Below are 22,530 nucleotides of genomic sequence, written 5' to 3' on the forward strand. Positions count from 1 at the left end.
GATCCCTGAGGCACACCGCTGGTCACAGGCCTCCAGTTTGAAAAACAACCCTCTACAACCACCCTCTGTCTTCTGTCGTCAATCCAATTTTGTATCCAATTGGCTACCTCACCTTGGATCCCGTGAGATTTAACCTTATGTAACAACCTACCATGCGGTACCTTGTCAAAGGCTTTGCTAAAGTCCATGTAGACCAAGTCTACTGCACAGCCCTCATCTATCTTCTTGGTTACCCCTTCAAAAAACTCAATCAAATTCGTGAGACATGATTTTCCTCTCACAAAACCATGCTGACTGTTCCTAATCAGTCCCACATGCAATGATACCATGTCTTAATGTAACATGTACTATCAGGCCACATATTAATGCATTGTATGTGAAAGTACTATGAATAAATGTCCACGTGTGAACATATCATATATTAACATAACATGTGTTACTGTAACATGCATTAATGTACCATATATTAACAGAACACATACTAATGTACCAGTTGTAAATGTACCATATATTAGCAGACCACATATTAATGTAATGTGTGAATGTGCTATGTATTAATGTATCAATTATAAACTGTAGCTGCAGTATTGAAGACCTGTGCTCCAGAAATAGCCAAGCTGTTCCAGTACAGCTATAACACTGGCCTCTAACCGACAATGTGTAAAATTGCCTGGGTTTGTCCTGTGCAGAAAAAGCAGGACAAATCTAACCCAGCCAATTACCGTCCTATCAGCCTACTCTCAATCTCACAAAGTGATGGAAGGTGTCGTCAACAATGCTATCAAGCAGCACTTACTCACGAATAACCTGCTCACTGTTGCTCAGTTTGGGTTCTTCCAGGACCACTGGACTCCAGACCTCATTACAGCCTTGGTCCAAACATGGACACAAGAGCTTAATTCCAGAGGTGAGGTGAGAGTGACTGCCCCTGACATCAAGGCAGTATTCAACCGAGTGTGGCACCAAGGAGCCCTAATAAAATTGAAGTCAATGGGAATCGGGGAAAACTCTCCAGTGGCTGGAGTCATACCTGGTATAAGGAAGATTCTTGTGGTTGTTGGAGGCCAATCAGTTCAGCTCCAGGACATTGCTGCAGGAGTTCCTCAGGGCAGTGTCCTCGTCCCAACTATATTCAGCTGCTTCATTCAATGACCTTCCCTCCATCATAAAGTGGGGTATTCGCTGATGATTGCACAATGTTCAGCTTCATTCGCAATTCCTCAGATAATGAAGCAGTCTGTGCTCGAATGCAGCAAGACCTGGACAACATCCAGGCTTGGGCTGATAAGTGGCAAGTAACAGTCATGCCACACAAGTACCAGGAAATGATCATCTCAAAGAAGAGAGAGTCTAACCACCTCCCCTTGACATTCAATGACATTACTATTAACAAATCCCTCACCATCAACATCCTGGGGGTTGCCCTCGACCAGAAACTCAACTGGACCAGCCATGTAAATGCTGTCCCTACTAGAGCAAGTAGGAGGCTGGGTATTCTGCGGCGAGTGTATCACCTCCTGACTCCCCAAAGCCTTTCCACTACCTACAAGGCTCAAGTTAGGAGTGTGATGGAATACTCTCCATTTGCCTGGATGGCTGCAGCTGCAATCACACTCAAGATGCAGATAAAGGACAAAGCAGTCAACTTGATCAGCACTTCACCCACTAGCCTGAACATCCACTCCCTCCACCAGCGGTGTACCATGCCTGCAGTGTGTCTTATCTACAGGAGGCACTGCAGCAACTCACCTAGGCTTCCTTGGCAGCACCTGCCAAACCTAGAAAAACAAAGGCAGCAGGTGCATTGAAACACCATCACCTCCAAGTTACCCTTCAAGTCAAACGCCATCCTGACATATATCGCCATGCCTTCCTCGTTGTTGGGTCAAGATCCTGGAACTCTCTACCTAATGCCATTGTGGGAGCACCTTCACCACATGGACAGCAGAGATTTAAGAAGAAGGCCCACCGTCACTTTCTCAAGGCAACTACGGATGGGCAATAAATGCGGTCTTGACGGCAATGTCCACATCCCGACAGTGAATAAATAAAAAATTAAAGTACCATTTGTGAACTCACCATGTATTAGGGCACTACGACTAACTGGGGTTATTTTATGACACTGTGCTGCTGGTGGTTAACCTTGCCCATTCACAGTGCGTGTGTGAAAGAGTTGGGGTCTTCACCATAGCAAAGTAATGCAAATACTTCCAAAAGCAATTTAAAATAAGTATGGAGATGGCACATGGGTAAATACTTCCATTTATACTACTTAGCTAGAGCTATTTTTTGATTTGAAGGAGTTCTACTTTACAAAGAACCCCAAAGCTGGTTTTCATTAAAAATATTAAACATTCAAAATAATCACCAGTGTCTACAAAACCCAGCCCTGACGTCAACTGGAAATGACTTGGAGCTTCCCAGTGTATCCTTAACTTCTCTTCTGGTTGACAGCACTGTATTTACTGAGCTGGGGGCTGGGGGTGGGATGCACTATCTATAATTCAAAGCTACTTCATCATTTGCCCTACTATTAATTTACAAATTTCCTTAAATGACAGCACAATAACCTAAGCACACTTGCGTACTCATGTTACAACAATCTATTTGATGGTGTTTTATGAGAAAAAGAACATCCTTTTTGACTTTATTTCAGTCCTGGGGACCCAGAAACATAATATTCATCAAATGCTTCTTTTGTTTTCTGAATTGGATTATAAAAAAAATTGGCGAAACACTGCTTGCTCTGTGTGTCTGCTTGTTTCACTGTGATTGCAGCCAGATGGGAGGACTTGAGAGCCGGAGCCTATTCAGTGACGTGTTGATGCCACTCTTGCTGCAGTCTTCTCACCGGAGAATTTAAAATGGCGTGCCTGGCTCTGACCATTGCAGATGTCCTGATGTCACACACTTTTTGAAAGATAATGCAACAGTTCAGTGGGACACTTGTTTTCCAAAGACACAAAATTAAATCACTGGAGAGTGGGGAGGGAAGGGGATGAGATGGGAGAGAGAGGGTCAGAAAGAAGGAGAGATTTCCTTTGTGCACCATTTGTAGCAAAATTATAAACATTAGCATAAACACATGTTTACATTTCAGCACAATTAATAACCTTAGGAAATCCTCTCTATTATATAGACAAACATCTTTAAGATACATTTGTAAATCCATTTTTATCAATAAATTGAATTAAATTATACAAATTTAATTGATAAAATTAGGTCCCAGTTGAAGTATTATGGCCAATTCAGGGCACCACTTTAGGAAGGATGTCAAGGCCTTAGGCAGGGTGCAGAGGAGATTTACTGGAATGGTATCAGGAATGAGGGACTTCAGTTATGTGGAGAGACTGGAGAAGCTGGGGTTGTTCTCCTTGGAGCAGAGAAGGTTAAGGGGAAATTTAATAGAGGTGTTCAAAATCATGAAGGGTTTTGATTGAGTAAATAAGGAGAAACTGTTTCCAGTGGCAGAAGAGTGGTAACCAGAGGGCACAGATTTAAGGTTATTAAGCACTATTTAAGGGATCATTATTTACAGGTTAGTTGCTGGATCATTTATTCCAGCTACTGGTGCAAAGTTACATGTTTTCAAACGTTCCTATACTTGGCTAATGTTTCAATATTCTACAGGGAGTGATTTGCCTGGTCTTGCAGTCCATTTTGTGTCAAATAAAATATTGTGCTGAAAGAAGTTACTTCCAGACATGGGTGGCCTGGTAGGGCTTCCTCTGAGAATTGAACATGACTGGGAGAATGAAGAGAGGCCACTCAGAGCAGGACAAGCTGCTAGAAGAGGGAGGAGGAGCATGGGGAGCTGAGCACTCAGCAGGAGGCCATAACTGCGGAGGGTCGTCAGGTCATCAACTGCATCGACGACCACTGCATGTGATGTCTTCAGTTCACAAAAGAGGTTGTGACTGAAATCTGTCAACTGCTGCAGTCACAACTGCAGCCTCAAAGCAGGGCAAGGACGGCATTGCCTGTGGCTGTCAAGGTGACCGTGACTCTTCATTTTTATATCTCTGTCTCCTTTCAGGCTGCTGCTGGAGATACAAGTAACATCTTGCAGTTTTCAATGCACTGCAGCATAAGGAGGTCACTGAGGCTCTCCCTACAATGAGAAACACATTCATCTCATTTCCTCTTGCCAGAGACAAGGAGGAGGAGCAAGCTCAAAGTTTTGCACGGATTGCTGGCTTCCCCATGGTGCAGACTGCACGCACACCGCCTCATCTGAACTCGGGCATATTGATCAACAGAGAAGGATTCCATTCCCTCAATGTGCAGCTTGTGTGCGACCACAGACAGTGCATCATGCAGGTGAATGCTCGCTATCCTGGCAGCAATCTTTCGTTTTGCGGCAGTCCTCTGTTCCACCTATATTTGAACCAGCACAGCAAGTCAAAGGCTGGCTACTGGACGACAAGGGTTATCCCCTCATGACATGGCTCAATACTTTGGTCAGGAACCCATGCACATGTGCACAGCAGGCCTACAATGAGAGCCATGCTTTCACAAGGAACATTATAGAGTGCACCATCGGCGTCCTCAAGCAACACTTCCACTGCCTGGACCAGTCTGGAGGAGCGCTGCAGTACTCAGCTGAGCAGGTAACGAGATTTGTGGTAGAATACTGCATGCTACACAACCTGGCCATTATAAGGCAATAGCCCTTGCCACCGCCTATCAAGCGAGATGCTGAGGAGCAGGAGCACAAAGAGGAGGAAGAGGTGGAGGAGGAGGAAGTGCAAAAGGAAGTGGAAGAGGAAGAGGAAGGGAGGCTACAATCTAGATAGTCCCTTTCTGCCAGGACTCTACATGATCAGATTATTCATGAGCGATACCAGTAACCTCAACTACACCTCCCCATTCGCCAACAGTCCCACACTCCTTAGCTCTCCTCTCATTGACCATCGCATCATCCTCTTTCTGACAACACATATTGGTTCCTCCCTCAGTTCACCGCAGAAATAAAAACTGCCACCAAATGCAAATTTAAATCTAAATTTATCAATTCAATCACTAAATAATATATACAAAATGGAACTATTCACCCTTGTGCCTTTCTTCCGTGTGCCTTTCCTAGTGCTCCTACGAGGTGCTTCCTCAGTGGCTGGAGTATGGGAGGTGGAAGGCTGCTGACCTTCAATGGAGGAGCTTGCAGATGGCTTTGGAGGACGACCTCAAGCAGCTTTGGGCCTCGAGGTCCTGGCTTCAGACTGCACCATCTCGGCCTGGGCTCCAGCAGTCTGGGCTGGTTGGCTGACAGACAGCAGCAAGGGCACTGGCGGAATGGCAGGGGTGGGAGCAGCAATTCTGTCGTCCTGAAAGAGGACAGCAGGGTCCTGTTCCATGGAGCCACTGCCACCTTACAGGGGTGGTGCCGCAGCACTCCTAGTGATCTGTTGGAGAACAGATTGCTGGATTGCTGTGACGTCCAAGAAGCCCCGTTCAACAGTGGTATCCGAAGCCACAATGGCAGCAGTCTGAGAATCCAAGGCAGCATCCAGAGCTTCGATGGAAACTGTTTGTGCTGCAATGGAAGCTGTGACATCGGTCATCAGACGCTGTATCATGGTGGGTTCCACAGGTGTGCTGATGGAGGTGACCACCCGTTCCATGTCGGAAAGGATGGGCTCCAACCTCTGCGCAACGCCCTGTGCCAAGTTGGAGCTGGACTCCTCCATGCTTCTTGACATTGTGCGCAGGCTTTCTGGCAGGCTTTCCAATGCACCAAGCATTTGGCTGGGTGTGCCTATCAGCCTTCTTCCATAGCCTGGGCCATTGAAGTCCTCATCTGACTCCTCTGCAGCAGAACTAGTGTGCGACCTTGCCCTCCAGTGAGCTGGCACCTGTGGTATCCATTTCCCCAAACCCCCCACGCCCGCCCGGCTCCTGCGCACATGTGCCCGGTGTCTCACCACGTACAGATCACTCCTCTATCCTAGCCTCTAAACTATGCACAGTGTCAGTATCTGAGCTGGTGGCTGTAAGTGTAAGATCGAGCGATGGTGTCTCTTCATCATCGCTGTCTTCTTCCTCTGCCTCCTCGACTAGGAAGGTTCCAGTTCTTGGGTATCTGAAATGAAAAAGGGACAAGGGTTGGGTTGTAGTGAGGGGAGAGGAGAGAGGAGGGAGTAAGAAGTGCGCTTACACCACCTGCAGCTTGTGAGTCAGAAGAGATTGTGGGATGAGAGATAAGGGAGAAGTGGGAAGAGTGAAGGGGGATTCGGTATGCAGAGACCCTCAACATCGATCCCTCCAGCGCCGGCACTGGCCATGGCATCAATGATGCCCCTTCACCTGATGGCCAGCACTGTCTCCTCCATGAGGGTTAATATGTGCAGGTGAGCTTGTCCTCCTTCAGTTTTTTGCTGCTGCCTCCTATTATCGTAGTATCATAGTAGGCACAGCACAGGAGGAGGCCATTCAGCCCTTTGTGCCTGTACCGGCTCTTTGAAAGAGCTATCCAATTAGTACCACTCCCCAACTCTTTCCCCATAGCCCTGTAAATTTTTTCCCTTCAAGTATTTATCCAATTCTCTTTTGAAAGTTACGATTCAATCTGCTTCCACCACCCTTTCAGGCAGAGCATTCCAGATCATAACAACTCGCTGCATTAAAAAGTGTTTCCTCATGTTGCGTTTGGCTCTTTTGCTGACTTGAAACAGTTTCTCTTTATTTACTCTGTCAAAACTGTTCATGATTTTGAACACCTCTATCAAATCTTCCCTTAACCTTCTCTGCTCTAAGGAGAACAACCCCAGCTTCTCCAGTCTCTCCACATAACTGAAGTTCCTCATCCCTGGTACCATTCTAGTAAATCTCTTCTGCACCCTCGCTAAGGCCTTGACATCCTTCCTAAAGTGTGGTGCCCAGAATTGAACACAATACTCCAGCTGATGCCTATCCATTGATTTATAAAGATTCACCATAACTTCCTTGTTTTTGTACTCTATGCCTCTATTAATAAAGCCCAGGATCCCATATGCTTTTTTAATAGCCTTCTCAACTTGTCCTACCACCTTCAAAGATTTGTGTACATAGATCCCCAGGTCTCTCTGTTCCTGCACCCTCTTTAAAATTGTACCATTTAGTTTATATTGCCTCTCCTCATTCTTCCTACCAAAAATGTATCACTTCACACTTCTCTGCGTTAAATTTCATCCGCCATGTGTCTGCCCATTTCACCAGTCAGTCTATGTCCTCCTGAAGTCTGTTATTATCCTTCACATTGTTTACTACATTTCCGAGTTTCATGTCATCTGCAAACTTTGAAATTATACCCTCTATACACAAGTCCATGTCATTAATATATATCAAAAAGAGCAGTGGTCCTAATACTGACCTTTAGGGAACACCACTGTATACTTCCCTCCAGTCTGAAAAACAGCCGTTCACCACTACTCTCTGCTTTCTGTCCCTTAGCCAATTTTGTACCCACACTGCACTGTCCCTTTAATCCCATGGGTTTTAATTTTGATAACAGGTCTATTATGTGGTACAATATCAAATGCCTTTTGAAAGTCGATATACACAACATCAACCGCACTACCCTCATCAACCTCCTCCGTGACTTCATCAAAGAACTCAATCAAGTTAGTCAAACACAATTTTTCTATAACAAATCCGTGCTGACTTTCATTTATTAGCCTGTACTTTTCCAAGTGCCAATTTATTTTGTCCAGGATTATTGTCTCTAAAGGTTTCCCCACCACCGACGTTAGGTTGACTGGCCTGAAATTGCTGGGTTTATCCCTCTCCCCTTTTTTGATCAGGGGTGTAACATTTGAAATCGTCCAGTCCTCCGGTACCATCCCCATATATAAGGAGGATTGGAAAATTGTGGCCAGAGCCTCTGCAATTTCCATCCTTACTTCCCTCAGTAGCCTAGGATGCATCCCATCTGGACCGGTGACTTTTCTACTTTGAGTACTGCCAATCTTTTAAGTACCTCCTCTTTATTTATTTTTATCCTTTCCAATATCGCTACTACTTCCTCCTTTACAGATGCAAAGTATTCATTTAGTACCTCAGTCATTCTCTTCCACAAGATCTACTTTTTTGTCCCTAATCGGTCCGACGCTTCCTTTGACTATCCTTTTACTATTTATACGTTTATAAAATACTTCGGGTTCCCTTTTATGTTAGCCACACTCTCTTCTCATGCTCTAGTCTCATATTCTCTCTTTGCCCCTCTTATTCCCTTTTTTAGATCTCCTCTGTACTTTTTGTATTCAACCTGGTTCTCTACTGTATTATGAACTTTACATTCGTCATGAGCCTCCTTTTTCTGTTTCATTTTAATCTTTATATCTTTAGTCATCCAGGGAGCTCTAGTTTGGATGTCCTTCCTTTCCCGCTCGTAGGGATGTGTCTACTCTGTACCCGAACCAACTCCTCCATGAAGGCCAATTGTTCAATTACTGTTTTGACTACCAATTTTCGATTTCAATCCACCTGGGCAAGATCCCTTTTTAACTCATTGAAATTTGCCTTCCTCCAGTTAAGCATTTTCACATTTGATTGTTCCTTGTCCTTTTTTCATAACTATTGTAAACCTAATGATATTATGATCACTGTTCCCCAAACGTTCCCCCATTGAAACAAGCTCCACCTGCCCCACTTCATTCCCCAGAACTAGATCCAGCACTGCTTCCTTCCTCATTGGGCTGGAAACTCACTGTTCCAGAAAGTTCTCTTGAACACCTTTCAGGAATTCCTCCCCTTCTTCGCCCTTTACACTGTTACTGACCCAGTCTATATTGGGATAATTGAAGACCCCCATTATCACTACTCTATAGTTCTTGCATCTTTCTATAATTTGCTTGCAAATTTGCTCTTCTATCTTCTTCCCACTATTTGGTGGCCTATAGAATACACCCTGTAGGGAAGGTCCCGGTTCTTGGGTATCTTAAATGAAAAAGGAACAAGGGTTGGGCTGTGGTGAGGGGAGAGGAGAGAGTAAGAACTTTGAGCTTACACCATCTGCAGCTTGTGAGTCAGAAGTGATTGTGTGATGAGGGAGGAGGGAGAAGTGAGAAGAGAGAAGGAGGATTAGGACTGCAGAGACCCTCGTTATCAATCCCTTCAGCGGCCATGGCTTGAGCAATGCTCCTCCCCCTGATGGCCAGCACTGTCTCCTCCATGGGGGTTAATACGTGCAGGCGTGCTTGTCCTCCTTCAGGTTTTTGCTGCTGCCTCCTGTTATGCACCACCTTCTCCTGCAAGAAGGAGGGAAGTGTGTCAGTGAGTGTCCTGCAATATGTTTGGGTGATGTGGCTATCGTGGTGTGTGTGAGCTTTGAGTTGTGGGTGTGAGGCTTGCAACAGTGCTAAGTCTATGAGGGTGAGATAAAACATATGAATTGAAGTGTTGGGTGTTGATTGAGATTGTTGGTAGGTGGGAGATGGGGATGTAATGAATTTAGCAGTGGACGAGGCTAGTGGTGCAATTGGTAGGATATGCCATTTGAAGATTGAACTCACTCACCTTGATAAATCATGTTAGATCATTAGACTTCTTCCAGCATTCCATTCATGTTCTTGGAGTTATGCTTCTGGCATTGATATCTGCCCCTGCTTCCTCCCACTACCTCCTGAACATATGCCTCAAGGCCTCCTGCCCCCCTGTGGATACAGGATGTCCCTCCTTCTCTCCACCTCCGACATCAAGGCCTCCAGTGTATTATCAGGAAACCTTAGTGCACGCTCTCTCACATGTTCAGCCATTCCTCAAAGTATCACAACACAGATTCAGTTTTCAAATGGCTCCCACCATTTCTTGCAGCCACAATGCACCTCCCCTTTAAAAGATGCAGGCCGCCTTTAAATAGCGCTAGCCACTCGCGATATCAGGCTGATGCGTGCAGCCAATGAACACCATAGGTAGTGCTGGCTGCACGCAGCAATCATGTAAAACAGCAGGCAGCATGAATTTAACGCGGTGCCTGCAAGGCAATGAATGGGCGTGGGTTGATCGCGTAATGCAATCCCCGTGCCTGTTTTCGGGTGTTATCCAATTTAACCCCCGGGGACTACATTAGCCTCCTTCCAGTCTAAAGAACATAAAAGACCCCATGGTACTATTTTAAAAAATAGCAGGGGAGTTCTCCCTGACGTCCTAGCCAATATTTATCTCTCAAACAACAAGTAAAAACAGATTACCTGGTCATTATCTCATTGCTGTTTGTGGGACCTTGTTGTGTGCAAACTGGCTGCCACGTTTGCCTACATTACAACAGTGTCTAAACTTCAAAAGTAGTTAAGTGGCTGTAAAATACATTGGGAGGCCCTGAGGTTTCTTTCTGCTCTCACATCAGTGTTTGCTGCCAATTGGGCTATTGGGGGGATCTTGTATTTTTCATCCTATTTTTTTGCCTTTCTGCGGGAAATGTCGTGAGGCAAAGGCTAAAGGTTTATGCTCCATCAACATGGACTATCTGAACGGTGCTCATATTCCTAATCCCTCATTACCTGTCAGGGTACTACTTGTTTTCTAGAGGTTAACAGCTTTTTTTTTCTGATTATGTTTTTCATTTGCCATTTCGTATCAAAGTACTTAAACAATTTCAAATAACCACAACCACTGGTCACAAGCACTCACTTCCTCTCACCAAACCTCCTATCAGCTTGTTACTGTATCCAGGATACCACACACCTCAGGTAATTTGCTGTTGTAAAGTCATAACGGAAGAGGAGCATCAGACATTGAAAGAGGTAACTCCTGGAAAACTGCAAACAATTCAGAGCTAAAGGAATACATTTCTATCTTCACCTCCTGGACAGTAATCTGGAGGGGCAGATCGTCTGTCCTTTATATAACCTGCCTGATTTTCATCTCACTGAAATCCATGGAATGAAAGTCGGGTAGGTTGCATAATGGGCAGGTGATCCACTTTACCAGGTTATGCCCAGGTGATGAATCAAAAATCAAAATTAATAATATTTAATTAGTTTTATACACTTCATACTTTGTTAATCTTCACAAAATAACACTTGTTGAAAATCTATCTTGGAGAAATTAATGAAACCAGTCCTGACTCAAAGCATGGTTATCGCATATATCATGGGCTGTGGATCAATCAGTTCACTCAAAATCAACACGCACTGCAACACTCAAGGCATTCAACTTTTAAAAATACATTGATGGACATATATGAAAAAGGACAATGTAACTTCTAGTTCTGAAGTCTGGGGAAACAATTCTAGGGCTGATTCTCTGATCTCAAGGAAAGCAGGCCCAGGATCGCATCATCTAATTTGAATAATTGTAATTTGCTCTTTGTGCATTTTCCATGTGAACAGGGAATGCTATGACCGCACATGGGCAGGGAATATGGAGCGTTGCTGCCTCTTTCTTTTGCTGCTGACTGTTTTGGCTGACTGCAGGGAAGAGGATGGATAACACTCAGGGTTAACTGCCAGAAGTACTCCCATCACCAGGACACTCTGGAGGAAGTGGAACAAAAGGTCATCTCCATTTTTGGGGCAGCGGAGAACCCCCCCCCCCCCCCCCACCAATCTGAGCTAATGTGCAGCAGGCAAGGCAGGAGATAGCTAACAGAGGAAATGCAGTCTCCCACTGCATAGGTTGTGACAGCGGGTAAGGAAGAGTGCCAAGGTATGTTTGAATAAGTCCTGTCAACTCAAATTAAATGAATGCCTGTATTATTAATGCATTGAGTACTGATCCGCAATGTGGCATAGAAAGCACTCTCCCAAACTTTCACACCTTGCACCCCCAAATTACCAAGTCTGAAACTGTAGCTGCAACTTGATTGCTGGCAAAGGGAAAGGCCTCCATTGCCTTACATAACTGTTGCATGTTTTGTCGCCAAACTCAAACGGAACTGCAAACTACTTGCATGCTGTGTAAAGAAAGAACTTGCATTTATGTAGCACCATTCAGGACCTCAGGATGTCCCAAAGAGTGAATGAAGTACTTTTAAAGTGCAGTCACTGTTGTAATGTAGGAAATGTGGCTGCCAATTCACACACAGCAAGCTCCTGAAAACAGGAATGAAATAAATGACCAACCAGATAATCTGTTTTAGTGATGTTGGTTGAAGGATAAATATTGGCCAGGGCACCAGGGATAATTCTCCTGCTCTTCTTCTAATAGCGCCAAGGGTTCTTTTCCACCCACCAGAGAGGGCAGACGATGTCTGGGCTTAACATCTCATCTGGAAGACAGCACCTCCCTCAGTACTGCACTGAAAAGTCAGCCTAGGTTCTGTGCTCAAGTCTCCGGAGCGGGGCTTGAGCACACAACCTCCTGACTCAGAGGAGAGAGTGCTACCACCGAGTCACGGCTGATACCTGAGGCAGCGAGTCCTGCAGGAAGATGATAGAGGGGATGTAAGTTGCCTTCTCCCTCAACACCCACAGCCACCCCCTCCCCACCAACTTCCCCGCTTGATGAATAGTCAGCCTTTCACACAAAACGCAGTGCAGGCTGGGAATTGTGGTACATCCCCTGTTACATCTGAATGTTAAAAGCATCTGTTTTTAATGAGATGACTGCCCACAACCAGCGAGCGAGAGGCTGCATTGGTGACGGCCCAACTAACTTATGCCGCCATTAGAAGGGCACCTTATAAATCGTAGGGGTAGAAGTCACAGAAGGTGTGGGTGAGGGACAGCGTGATAGCTTCATGCCATCTCAAACAGGGAAGTATTCACTTCAACTTCTTCTTGCTTGTCCTTCAAGCTCACTTATTCAGAGACATGCTGGCACTATATTAGCCTTGCCACTGTGCATATAACTTTGCCCTACATGTTCCATTCCTCTGTGTACTGGCCTGCCAAGCTAGTGTCCCTTCCATCTGGAACCCGGCAACTCAAGGAAGCACCCACCAAGCAATCCAGACTCTGCAAGCAACAGCTCAGGTACATTCATCTTGGGAAAATCTGAAAGAGAAGGTCAAGTAGGTAGAAACCCAGCACAAGCTGTAAGCTGACTTACTTGGTCCGATGGCTGGATGGTTTTCCCCTCTCTGTAGGCCACAATTATGCAGGATAAAGCAGGCCCTGATAATTTTAGATACGTTATCTGGGTACAGCGCAGTACCCAATTTGATCTGTTCAGGCAGCAGATTCTCTGTTTCAATGTGTAACCAGAATGTTGTTGGAGGCATGTGCTTCATTGTATTTCCTGTTAGCCATTGCTCAGCGGTTCCAGAGGTTAGTCCCTGTACCCCAGAAGGCATCTGTTCTGTCTGCCTGTTCCGTGAAATAGTGCTGGGGCACTGGACTATCACGAAATGAAAACATGGCAATTGCTGCTGGGGACACCCATACATTGATGGAATGAAAATCTTCCCTATCCATATATGAGGGTTGTTGTTAGGGACCTTGCTGCCATCAATGAGGCCCTGCATACTAGGAAATCCTGTCACCTGATAAAAATGACACATCATCTCATGCTGCCTTCTTTTCATGGGAAAATGTTCCCCTTGGCAAACAAGTATTCCATCATCTGCGTGATATATTGGGTGGACTGAAGTCTGACCAGTGTGGCAAATGTCACCAATGGTAACTTAAAAGAATCTTGGCATGTAAAAGTTCAATGTTGTGATAACCTTGACGGCAACGGGCAGGGCTGCCCCTTTACCAGATCTTGTCTGCAGGTTGAGCTTCAGTCGATGTCATAATTTGGTCAATGTCTCCCTCATGAAACAAAGACAGCAAAGCCAAGTCTCCTCAGGTGTGTGTCTGTCTGAATAATAGGCTCCTGGGATGATTCCAAATTGGCACCAGATACCTCAGATCCAAGCATATCTGCTTTTCTTCCCTCTGCATGAACTCCTCTTGCTCCTTCAAATCCAGGACAGCCATTGGGAGGTCCATTGGAATGCCAATGCTGAGAACTGTAGTTTCAACTCAAGTTTGCAGCTGCTGGTAGCAACAGTTTTGTGGCTACACGTCTGTGCAGAGGGAGTCCTGGATTCAAAAATTAACCAGCAAACAGCATATAAATGTAAAAAGAAATGCAAAAACAATAATGCAGAAATTGCAGTGCAGAAAGTTAGCAATGCAGCAAATTCCTAATTGCCAACAGTCCATTGTTGCCAGTTCTGAATCCAAGTTCTGAAGTGTAGAATATGGAAGCCCAGAAGTGCACATTTTATAAAGATGAGCAACGTTGCAAGATTAAGAATATTGGGAATTCATCGTGGATCCTATTTTAAATGCCTTGCATAAAATTCAGCAGTCTAATGAGGCCTGCACAGGCTCTCAATGTGGCCTCCAAAATCCAACAAAATATTCATGTCAGGGAATTCAGAACACAACAATGCCAGCACTTGGGCCTATGTGTCCAGGCAGAATGCATCAGTGCACTCCGAGCCCACCACTGTATTTCCGGGTAAATCATAACATTGCCTGCCTTCGCCCCTGCCTCAGCTTATCTGCTGCTGATACCTTTATTCATGCCTTTGTTACCTCTAGACTTGACTATTCCAATGCTCTCCTGGCCGACCTCCCATCTTCCACCCTTCATAAACTTGAGCTCATTCAAAACTCTGCTGCCCATATCCTAACCTGCACCAAGTCCTGTTCATCTATCACCCTTGTACTCACTGACCTACATTGGCTTTTGGTCTGGGGATGCCTCGATATTAAAATTCTCATCCTTGTTTTTAAATCCATCCATGGCCTCGTCCCTCCCTATCTCTGTAACCTCCTCCAGCCCTAAAACCTTCCGAGATTCTGGCCTCTTGCACATCCCCGATTTTAATCACTCCACCATTGGTGGCCGTGCCTTCAGCTGCCTAGGCCCTAAGCTCTGGAATTCCCTCCATAAATCTCTCTGCCTCTCTACCTCTCTCTCCTCCTTTAAGACGCTCCTTGAAACCTACCTCTTTGACCAAGCATTTGTCTAACTATCTCCTTATGTGGCTCGGTATCAAATGTTGTTTGAAAATCACTCCTGTGAAGCGCCTTGGGATGTTTTACTATGTTAAAGGTGCGATATAAATGCAAATTATTTTTGTCGTTATAATTAACTTTTTCCCCAGGAAATTAGAATTGTGAATCATCTTCGCAGGGCTATACTGGATTAAGGTAAAAAAAAACAAATTGGTGCAACAAATAATTCTCAGCTCTGTGTTCTACTACTTGTTAAAGGAGAAGATAAGTCATGGGGAATTACATTTGGTGAAAGTACTTTCCCACTGTCTACTTAAAAAATACAGTCATGAATATTTTTTAACTGTCAATGGATCTTTTTATAACTATTAATTTTCAGTAGACAGCTAATAAGTACTCCCCCCCCCAGATTTCCTTCCCCTTTAATGCTGCATTATAATCATAATGATTTAATACTTAAAAATTAGACATTTATGTAACTTGTATCAAAACCACTGCAGGACTTGAGCATATGTTCTATACTGACACCACAGTGCAATGCTGAGTGAGTGCTGCATTATCAGACGTACTGGCTTTTGGATGAACTGTCTGTTCAAGTGGATGTTAAAGGTCCCATGGCACTATTCAAAGAAGAGCAGGGAGTTTTTCCTGTGTCAAGGCCAATATTCCACTCTCAACCAATATCACCAAACACTACTGTTTGTGGGACTTTGCTGCTGCAAATTGCTTGCTCTGTTTATTTACATAACAACAGTGACAAAAGTAACTCATTGGGTGTGAAGTGCTTTGGGATGTCCTGTGAGGCATGATATGCACCTGAATGCAAGCTTGTTCTTTCTTAAAATGCATATGCAATTGAAACATTGCTGCAAGACTTGTGCAGTGAGCAAATAGCTAGCTTAGCAATCAGATTTTTTATTAAACAAAAATGTTATCAACCATTTTCACCACTACTGTTAGTGAACTGATTGAAAATCAGACATTGAGATACAGGGAAGAAAAACACTTCAAATAAGCTAAACTTTTAAAATAGAGGTCAATGTTTTTTGCTTTATTTCATTTTATAGCGCCATAACACTTCTATGAGGTAAATGTTCAATTTGCATAGCTTTTATTGCAGAAAGGCGAAAAAAGGAAAAATCTGAAGCTGTTTCTATAAAATAACAATCAGAACGAGAACAGTTATCATGTAATGGTCAGAGCAAAGGATTTGAAGGAATTCTAATGGTGAGCTGGACAATAATCAACCTTGTATTACTGCTTTAATTGAGTAGTGTTATGTAAACAATTCTCGCCCATAGAACACACTGACAGGCATGTAGTACTAATATGGTGACAATGGGATTACAATCACAATAATATGGGAAGGAGACTCAAATGTTTCAATGAAGTTAAGTTATAAATATGAATCTGCATGTTATTTTCCATGAATCACTACAAAGCTTCAAACAAAAAAGGAGAACACAGAGCCATTACCTCAGCATTGAATGTTTCCCATCATTTAATCAGACAAGCCCTCTCTAGAAGCCCTGCTTGTGTCCCTGTACTATTTGCAATTATAAATATTTTGGATTTCCTGTATCCCTTGGCCCTGATAGCAGTCTGTTAACAGCAAGCCCTCCACAGACTCAGTGTACAAGCTTACAGCTATTGATAAAGACCTAAGTGTGTGCAAAACCTCTCAAAGAACTGAAAGCATGGATAGTAAAAAAAATCTCTCCCAATATTAATCATAGCATGTTCTCTTATAGGATATAATCCCAACCAAACAATAACCTTTCAAAAAATAAGTGCAAAACCTAACTTTTACTATGTTTAATTAAGTAATGTTAAGAAGAATTCAAACAGCCAAGCATGGTTATCTTGGATACTTGGTTAATCTTATGCCAGACAACAGATGTTTTAGATACATGTACAGCAATTTTATGTATAAATTTTTTCTCATGTCTTTTACAGCTCATTCTTGTTTTCTAGAGTGAATGCTGAATCACATTACAAGATAGTTGCAAAATGAGACATTGCTGAGAGTAACTGACCTTTCCATTATGGTGATAAAGTTCTAGCCAAAATATATCGGCCCAAGACATGTTTCATTAGAAATATGTGCATGGTGTGTAGCTCCTCTCAGTATCTGGCAGAGTCCAATCTGAAGCCTGATAAGCAAATGCAAATGTTTTGATAAGAACTGAATGCAAATATTTATGATATGATATTCCCTGGGAATTATGTGAGGATAAAACAAAGTGTATTATTTTCCCATTTCCCTTGCAGGTTTGCCAAAATGCCCTTTTTGCCTTGGAATTTGCATTTTTTCAAAATTGATTCAGCTTGCGTATTATGTTAAGCAATTTGTTTGCTGAGGATGGTAATTAGTTATTGTAATTACAGAGATGACAGTTCCTAAATTGTTTTTAAAGCATTAGAGTGACTGTGTGCCAGAAGATTGCAGTACTTTTGGTTTTGAACTAGATGGGGAGAAAACCTCCCCCTCTAAAGCTGGCTCACTGGGTATTTTCAACTATGAAGTAGTTATTTACTGACCAAAGAACATGTTGAAAATAGGTTGTTGCAGCTTTTCTATTACTGCTTGTGTGTGGACTAACTTCTGGTTACACACATTTTATTAATTACAAAACTTTTCTACCAGAAGGTAATAAATCATGGGAAATAAAGTAATGCATTTTACAAGGTAAGAATGGAAATGAAAATCATATTTACAACTAGTGACGTCATGAGGGCCCAGTGACATGACCTGATGTTTTAGCCTGGCTTTCAATGAAAAAAAAACACTATTGTTATTATAAATAATAGTGAATACTTTCTTGTTAAATTTTTAAAACTCAATGGGGTGAAAATTGGTCCTCATGGCGTCCATTTTCCAGGTGGAAAACGGGGGCAAAAAGGGCCAATTTTAGGGCGCAGGTCCTATGCTCGATCTGCTCCTGCGTTACGAACACCGCCATATTGGTAAAGGTGGTTTTGCAGACATCCCTGGTGGCTGCCTAAAACAGGCATTAGGACCCCTTACATATGTAAATGAGGGACCTAATGCCTGTTTTATGTCCCCTCACCATAATTGGTTGCCAATCAGAGGACCAAGTGCTGTATTCTTCAGTGGCCTTTGTGGCTGCCAACAAAATGCAAGTTAATTTTAACAAAAATCAATCAGAAATTGTTGCTGTGGAGCCAGGAAGAGCAGCAGTGCTCCCCTGACTCCACAGCACTCCTGATTGACCCCCACTCCTAATGCAGCCACTCCACCTCCTTCCCGGGATTTACCATCGGCACGACATTCATCTCCTGAAATGGGCAAGCTGCCTGTGGAAGCGCGACAGACGCCCAGATAATGTTAATGAGGGCCAAGGCCAAATTTTAGGCCCAGACAAATTTCTACCCCATTACTTCCACACATGAGACTGGATATGACTTGCTTGTGGGTTGTCCACTCAGCCTCATTTGTGGAAATAAATATTTGATGGGATGTTTCAGTATCAACTGGTGATTACTAGTGTGAGAACATGACTCACACGTACAGATCATTCTATTTATTAAATGTGCAAGAGTTCTAGGAAATTATAAATCTCCCTTTATCATTCAATTGCCATCAGAACAAAAGGGAACACTGTTGCTGGTGGGCTGATTGTCATTCTGATGCAAGAGGCTATGAGGCAATAGTTTCTGAAAAACCAGATCACTGATACTTTGCTTGATAAACCTGTATTGGATGATACCAGTGACAGCCTCATACTGAAGCATATGCTCAATAATCCTGGAAATAAATCTCTTCAAAAATATTCAGTACAGTCAACCTCCCCTCCAGTACAAAGGGCCAACTCCAGTCTGTGCAACATTATTTTCACAATCACTTTCATCCATGAAGGGTCTTTCCAAAACCAATACAGAAGTTGAACGAAAAAAGATCACTTGCTGGGGCAAATGTTTCACTGAATCCAAAGGTCGGACATCGTTTCATAGGCAAAGTGATTCATTGCAGGGAAATTACAAATCCTGGGATTGGTACGATGATATTTTTGTGATGACCAAACCAAAGATAAAACAGTGATGAGTGGGTCTCGTCATTGATATATGGAATAATGGAATATCACATTGATTGAAAAGGGAGAGTGAATGAGTTTGAGCATCAGTTCCCGAGCTTCATATCAAGAACAATGTGACCGGTAGAACTTACTAGTTAAGATTTAACTTCATCACCAAAGATTTTTCCCTGGTTACATTTAGAGGGTCTCCAAAGCTACATTTTTCGATTATTTGGGGAGAGGATTTTTTTTTGCCCGTGCTATTTTACTGATAAATATAATCTTTAACAATTGGTATAAAAACGAATGGACTAGATTTTGCTGTAGCAGGGCATCTAATGGCATCTGCCATTAGTTAGACTTGCCCTTGCATGTTTAGGTTTTTTAATTTTTTGCATGGCGAGTTGCTGAAAGTGTGAGCTGATAACGTCACAGTGAGGGAAACAGGGCATCTGGGACCTGAGTGAACAGGGCAAACAACAGGGGATCTCCTTAACCGATTGGATTAAAGGATTGAGAAATAAACAGCTGAAGGGCTGAGAAGTAAGTGTAAATTAGAGAGGGTGAATTCAATGTCAAACCAGGTACAGAAAGAGAAATAAAGAGAGAGAAAGAAAGATTGGATTAAGAGAGAGAGAAAAAAAAGACAGAAACGAAAAGTAAAAAAAAATTTAAAAATTTAAAATCTGACATTTTTAAAATCTCCAACAACAATTAATACCTGAAGGAATGAGAGTCCACACTTGTAATAGTTAATTTTCAGTGCCAGAGAGGTTGATTGGCAGTAATTGACACTTATCACATCGTTAAAAGAGTACTTAAGCTTGAAATGACAAGACTTAACTTTCTGTGGCGGGTTTAGTTCACCGTGCTGATTCAGGAACTTTATGACACTCAATGTATTTCAATGGTGAGGCAGACAACGAGATGTCGTTTTCGCGAAGCTAACGGTGGAGCGGCGCATCTGCTCCTCGCCTGAAGTTGCTATACCATTTACGCATAAATAATGGCGAGCGCCATTCGCCTCACCATTATTTTGACAGCAGAATCTGGCCCACTAATATATTTAAAGCATAAGTTTAATGTATAAAAGGCACATGTTTTAGCTCCTATACATATAGAGCAGCAATATGCCTATTGGTATGATTTACAGGGTTTTTACCAAAATGATAACCATAAAACATTGTATTGTATTATTAGAATTGCTTGAGCAGAACAACATAAATGATCACAAGAAAAAAATACCAATATGGAAGAATAATATGTAAATCAGTCTGTCTTTTTTTAGATTGCAGTTGTTAGCCTTTAATTTGTAGGGATTTTTAAAAAGCAAAGAATTGTGAAAATATTGGAGTGGTGGGAAAAAGAGTCCTTCAAAGACAACATTAGAGAGGATGTGGGCCAGAAAGAATCAGCAGATTTGTGAGGAACCCCAATATGACACCAGAAGTGGGACAGAACTGGAGTGTGTTCAAGGCCCATTCTGGAGAGCATACAATCAAGGCTGCCACTTTGGTGCAGTACTGAGGATGTGCTGCACTGTCGAAGGTGCTTTCTTTCAGTTGAGACGTTAAGCCGAGGCCCCGTCTGGTCTCTCAGGTGGACGTAAAAGATTCCATCGCACCATCCGAAGAAGAATGAGGGAGTTCTCCTGATGCCCAGGCCAATATTTATCCCTCAACCAACATCATTTGAAAGAGCCAGATTATCTGGTCATGCATCTCATTGCTGTTTGTGGGACCTTGCTGTGCACAATTCAGCGTTGCCTGCTGAGAGAAAGTGTGTGTGTGCGCGCAACTTCTTAAATCAATCCAAATCAACTTTTAAAAGTTAATTACAGTTAAAAAGAACTTCTTTAAAGGCTGTTTGTAATTGCAATGTTGTGTTTAATAAAAGTTCAATTGTTTGCTTAAATCTTGCTCCTTTTTCTTTGTATTGGTGTCACCCACAGAAATACAACTCCATAGTTCCTGATGCATCGCCATTCCGCTGGAACTTTGGTTGGGGGTGGGGGAGGGGGGGAAGTGACAAATCCAGGTGAGGGTAATCGTTGTCCAAATAGAACAATTTCCAGACTGCTGGGATGAGGCTTTACAGCTTTAATGGTCCCTTTGTTGGCCTCCCCTGCTGAGAGTCATGTGTTGGCCATAAATCATGTCATTACCAAGTCACCCATGCCATTATTTTTCAATCTAATTGGCTGCTGTGCGTCTAATGGTGGAAATCCAGCAAATTGACGATCGCCATTGACTACAATGAAGGGTTGAGCAGCGCAAATGTACCAGCAAACTATGGCGCAATGCAGTTCATGGCGTAACTCACTTACTCCATTATTTCCTGGAACTTTTACATATTAACAATGGCGCATGCTGTTTATACGTCATTATTATGGTGCAAGTTTGCACCTGTGTGTGTGTGTGTGTGTGTGTGTGTGTTTGTGTGTGAAGAACAGTGCTTCCAGTCTGTGCACCATCATTTTCACAATCCTTTTTATTTGCGAAAGGTGGCTCTCCAAAGCCAATACTGAAATTGGATGAAAGAAGCTCACTTGCTGGGACAGATGGTTCATCAAGTTCAAAGGTTGGACATCATTTCAAAGGCAAAGTGATGCATTGCAAATAATTTACAAGTCCTGGGATTGACGTTATGACATTCCTGTGAAGAACAGATTTAAAAAGTCAATGCCTTCATGAGGGAAGGGAGGAAACCTGACAAAAAAACAAATTGTTCCCCATTTAATTTTTATAATTAATATATGCAGTCAAAATGATGATTTCCTACATTTTGCATGGTCCAATATCTTTCACAAAACTATTATCATTTCATTATAGGAAAAGGTTCCATCTGCAACATTATTGTTGCTAAGTTATGTTTATGTTTCAACTGACACAAATCAAGGCTCCTTCTTTGGGGAATTATTAATGATATCAGGACCAAGAGGATAAAAAGTATTTCACATGTGATAGAAAGAGCAAGGAACTGTATTAACTGCGCCGAGGAGCCTGAATAGGCACAATGCTGCAGATTTCTGTTCCCTTCTATGAAATGTTAATGAACAATTTCAGAGAGAAAATTGCCACTGGACCCAGAGTTAATTTTTAATGTAAGGACAAAATGGACAGCAGTTCTTCGAACACCAAAAATGATTCAAAAGTAAGTTTATTAGATACTCAGGAGGTCCAGAGATTTGTCTGGGCACTTTTAAAATGCCACTTTGCATCAAATTGGAGTTAGATGACACTCAGTGCAAAGTCTAAGTGAAGTGAGACTTTCCTACTAGGGGTTCACTTGGAGTCAGATCAGGACCTGACTTGAGTCACACCATTGCTTTTATGCTGATGCGCATCCAAAACTACTTTGCATCAGTGTGAAAGCAACAGCGCTAAGATTATTCTGTTGGAGTGATGGCTCCCATTATTCTGCTACAGTGCAATGTACACTGATAATTATTTTATGTAGCAGCCTATAGGTAATAGGTTTCACATCATATTTGTGCATTTTGTAAAAATTACATACCTACATTATATGTATTTGGTTGTAACAGTTGATCATTTAATTTGCATTGCAACACCCGCGTTACTAATCCACAGTTTAATGTGGCAGTGAAGGTGCTTTATATTTGA

The sequence above is a fragment of the Heptranchias perlo genome, chromosome 3, assembly GCF_035084215.1.
Source record: "Heptranchias perlo isolate sHepPer1 chromosome 3, sHepPer1.hap1, whole genome shotgun sequence".
Classification (NCBI taxonomy): Eukaryota; Metazoa; Chordata; class Chondrichthyes; order Hexanchiformes; family Hexanchidae; genus Heptranchias; species Heptranchias perlo.